The sequence below is a fragment of the Papaver somniferum genome, chromosome 6 (genome assembly GCF_003573695.1).
Source record: "Papaver somniferum cultivar HN1 chromosome 6, ASM357369v1, whole genome shotgun sequence".
In the NCBI taxonomy this organism is placed as follows: Eukaryota; Viridiplantae; Streptophyta; class Magnoliopsida; order Ranunculales; family Papaveraceae; genus Papaver; species Papaver somniferum.
Genome location: NC_039363.1, coordinates 61,687,139 through 61,692,254, shown reverse-complemented (window position 1 = coordinate 61,692,254; position 5,116 = coordinate 61,687,139). Strand labels below are relative to the sequence as shown.

Here is a 5,116-nt window from a genome sequence, read left to right as displayed (position 1 = left end):
CTAAAATCTGAAATTTGTAGTTCTAGGTTCAACTATGCTGATTTTAGGTTCTTTCTATCAAATAGGGAAGTCTAAGTTCCTTACTCGAATTTCTATAATGGAGAATTATAAATTTTAGTCTTTAAGACCTCTACACTAATTTCTATTTCATAAGATATGTGTCTCTAACTACAAGGAAGAATCCTACGAATCTTTCTAAGCGAACTTACATCTATTGGTTTTATAAATTAATTTACAGTATTTTCTATGACCGGTCATCTCTGAATGCAGTTTCCCTTTCAAGGTTGGCCAATCCCAACAATGCCTTCCCACGAACAGAGAAAACACAAGCTTCACTATTCCCCAGTGCTGGATTAATTAAATGTTAACTTATTAATTTATTAAGATTAATTAGTCTCTTAACTTTTATTGGTGTAAGTCTGATAAATTTACTTCGTAAAATATATAAATAGTTTACTTAGTCATCTGGATTTATTTATTTATTTCTTTTACCAATAATAGTAATCCCAATTCGATTTTTCGTCAATTTATAATATTAATACATTAAACCTTACTGTAATACCATATATAAAATTTCTAAACATTATCTATTATAAATTTCCTACTAATTTAATTACTCAAATACTTTTATCAACTGTGTTATTATTTTTGTTATTCTTAAGTTGATAGCCCAGTTGACACACTAATCCTTAATCTTTTAAATATAACTTTACATTCACGTAAAGACGATACCATAGATTTTATTTATTCATATTGGATCTATATACCGTATCTTGTTAAATATTGGCGTCGGTAATTTAATATGATATAAATTTGAGTCTGCATAAAATTATACCATATCTTAATAGTCTCTAGATTTTTCTATTAATGTAAAGTATCCTATTAATATACGAATTTATTTTCTTTTAATCCACTATTACATCTGAATACTATTATTACTACTTCATGTATATCTGTTTTATTTTAAAGATTTAATAAGTCATCTATTAGACTAAAAATAATTTCGTTACAAAATTACTAACAAGTTGACTCTTTTTATTTTATGCATTATATCCTTACCTTCTTATGTCTAACGCCTAATAAGTATTGTATTAACTATTTGGTTTAGACCCAAAACATTTATTTCTAATTTGTCATTAGTTTAATTTACCAAATTTAATCCTAGATAAGCGCTATTAATTTTTCATAGTTTATAATTTATTATTTTCAACTTTAGTTAAGCTAAGTTCAATATGACACTAATTGATAAATGCTAATCATTACTTTATTAAAATTATTATTATTATTATGATCATCTATAATTACCATTATAATATATTTATTACTAATATTAGTGGTCAAACTATTATTCTAACTACTCTTACAAAAATCATTGAATCCCAAAAATATTGTTAACATTTATGTCATTATAAATTGTTTACTCTTCATTTAAGTCGATGCGTTCAGTAAGTTTCTATGTGACTTACAAGATCTATCAACAATACCATATCACTATTTTTATAGTATTAGATTGTCTACGTGTTCATACTTTCTAAATTAATTATTCTCAAATCCTTATTAGCTAAATCTATTGGTGTACCCAACAATTTTTACTTCATTACAAACAAACAAATCAATCAATCAATCAAATAATTCTTTTAATTATAGATAGGTTTTAGTGATTAAGATTTATCTCACAAACCCAACCCAGTTCTAAACTAATCTAGTTCTCTAACCGGCATTGGCTATTTCTATCTTTTCCCATATGAGATCTAATAGTGAGCTCTGATACCAACACTGTAGCGCCCCCTAATCTAGCAGCTGACTAATCCAAGCAATTAACTAAATAAGAGGCACTAAAAATCTAAAAAATGTACTTAAGCATCCAACTAAGAAATGTGCTACAAAACTCAACGCAAAATTAACCCGCTTTGAAACATATATATATATATATATATATATATATATATACAAGAAGTTCCCTCAAATGATACATATACAATAGTCGTTAGGTTTACATATACAATAGACAATATAATAAATATAGTAGAAGTTATCCAACTAACGAAATCAACCCTTGAAGCTTTCGCTGCGCAACTCTGATCTGTCTCTGAAACTGAAAGTGGGAATGGGTGAGCACATAATCCCTAAAAGGGGTGCCCAGCAGGAATAACATTCAACTTTAAAGAAATCAAGAGCAAACATATTTTCCCAAACAACAAAGTGACTAAGTCACTGGTAATACTCAAACATGTATATGGACAAACTCCTTCCTCAAACAATGTATACTATGGTTGTGCAATTCCGAACTCGCAAACCCACACCTAATCGTAAGTATTGATGTCGACAATTCCGAACTCGCAAACTGCCGACCAATATATCATAAAATCTCTAGGTATAAACGTGAAGGAGCGTACCCTATATACCACAGGTAGAAATTCTTATTTCCCATAACAATTCATGACGACAACAAAACATTACAAGTCCTTTCCAAACCATGGAAAGATTACAAAGAACCAACAAAACAATCATAATACAAGCTGAACAACGCATGGAATGGACAAACAGATAAAGCATGAGTTTGTAAAACATAAACTTTTGCAAAAGAAACAACAATGGTTTCAAAAGAGTTAAAAGTATTCCCACCTCTTTTGATGACAATCCACGCCTACCTCGAGATCCACGATCCACTGGTTCATCTTTCGAATCGATCGATGTTAATATAGACTAACTGTTAATCACACAAGAAGTCTAAGAAACTAGCCAAAATGGCTCACATAAGAATCATACAAGTCTAAGTAATGGTTTTAAGCCCATTTATTCTTGTACACCATTTTATTATCTATCTTTAACATATCTAAGGTTTACTAATTCAATTGGATTGGTTCTATAGTTCACTTGAATAGTCTCAGGAAGATATACATCTATGTATAAGGAACTAAAGGCTAAATCGAACCTTAAGGGTCCAATTCATATTCATTAGGAAAACTAACTATAAGCCCAAGTTAACTAAACAAGCCCATTAACTAAGGTCCAGTCGAAAAGAGTCACCTAACAGTCACTAACGGTTACAGGTCAACTAACAGTCAACGTCTAGTCAAGGTCCAAGTCCAGGGTCAAATACTCAAAGGTTAACTCGGTCAAGGTCCACTGAGTCAAATAGGGTATCGGTGAGTCAACTCAGTGTTAGACTGATTCAACTCAGTCAGATGATCTAAGTCAGATAAGTCAGCTAGACTGACTAGGATGACTAATAGGTCTAAACCATTGGTTCAACAGCCTTTCACTCTGCTTCATAACTAGACTGATACTAACACACCTATTAACAGAACTTCACTAGCCAAATTACAGTTCAATTATTCTTAAATAAACTTCAAACTTCAATTACAATTGAAAACTATGCCTACCTGCAATTGCAGCTTTTCCAAGCTTCTACAAGAGAAGTTCAACTCCATACAAACATATAATCCATCATTCCAATACTTCGGTTACATATCCAGTCAACCACCAACACACACAACAATACATATATCCTATAAACACCACCAACAACTATTGAACTCTCAAAAAGATCCCCATTGTATCAATTAAACTCCAGCAACTGCAACTACAACACCAGCTGGCCCTACACCTGTGAATACTCAATTCAGCTTCAGTTCAATATACGAAACCACCACTACCAAATATCTTCCCCATAGATCATGTTAATCCTTCTTAGTTGCACAATCATACACTAACAGCTGCAGAATCATTACCCTGATTAACTCATTCATTAACCAAACTTCTTCCCAGACAAGTTCATGCATAACCTAACTCATTCACCATCTACAACAACCAAACATAATTGTAATCCCATTATCAACTCACTCCATCACTCATATCTGAGATTTTACATCAATGCTGGTTCAAAACTCCACTCCCTGTAATTTAACACAACTCCAATACAAAGCCTTGTAACTCATAAACCACCACCACCTGTAGTTGCATCTCAACATCATCAACTCAACCCATTCAGACAAATAACACCATCATTTCACTATATATTGACCTAAACTACAACCACAGCTCATACCACACACATACCACCACAAAGAACAACCATTCCCTACAGTTGTTCACAATTCAACAACATCTTCATATCCACAATTAGAGTTCCATTTTATAATCATCTTAATCTCACTTTATTACATCCTCATGAACCCATAACTCATAATTCATTTAATGAAATCAAAAAGCTTTACTGAGATATTAAGAAGTAAATTACCTCAAAAAGACTCTCTCCACCAATTGAAATCAACCCCTTCTTTAGACTGATTCCACTCAATGCATCACCATCTAACCCTTCCACAGTTCATCACAGCCAATTCCCAATTTCTTCAATGCAACATAAAGAAAACCCTAACTATCAATTTTAATCAATTATCCAACTCAACTCTGAATTCATCTCAAACCCATATCGTAACAACATCTTAGAACATCGATTTCATCTTCTAATCATTCTTTGAGAAACCTTAACCCTTGATTCATTTTCATATCTACTCCACATCACCAAATTAACAATCACCGCATCCTTTAACATATATTAGCAACTCATATCAAACATTGGATTAATCAAATCCATATAATTTCCCAAATTGTCTCAAGAACCCTAACTCAGTTCATCTCTTCTTCAGATTCACAACAACATCAATTTCTTCTCCTCCAAAGCTTAATCAATCCAAATTAACACCACCACCATCTCTTATAAAACTCAAATCTTCTAAACTGAAATCGATAGAAGGAAGAACGAAGAATAAGAGAGACAGAGGAGAAACATAAGAGGAAAGAGGAAAGAAAGAAGAAGAAGAATGAATTCTTCGATCAGTTTTGGTGAAGATAAGGCCGATGGGAAACACTAAACATACAATATCCGCGATAAGGGAACCCCCGGTGCGGTCTAATTTTCCCTTTATGCTAATCTGATGATTCTTCTTCGTCCAGTATCCGAATGACACGTCCGAGTAGTCCGTTATGCATAACTTCTCGAGTTCTATCTGACGGTACTATTTTCGTATCTAGATCGTTGTTAGATTAATCTTTATTAATTAACGTTCGTGTTAAACTAATCGAGTTAGTATCGGCTAATTCGTCACTTGAC

At 32.4% G+C, this 5,116-nt stretch overlaps 1 long non-coding RNA gene across 1 annotated transcript; it reads right to left on the bottom strand.

The window, feature by feature from the left end:
* Window positions 1-1,967: 1,967 nt before the first annotated feature.
* On the bottom strand, window positions 1,968-4,839 carry LOC113287745. Its single transcript, XR_003330286.1, has 3 exons — window positions 3,387-4,839; window positions 2,626-2,710; window positions 1,968-2,095 (listed from the first exon to the last, which is right to left on the bottom strand). It is a non-coding gene; the product is annotated as an uncharacterized LOC113287745 (long non-coding RNA).
* Between the last annotated feature and the right edge of the window lie 277 nt (window positions 4,840-5,116).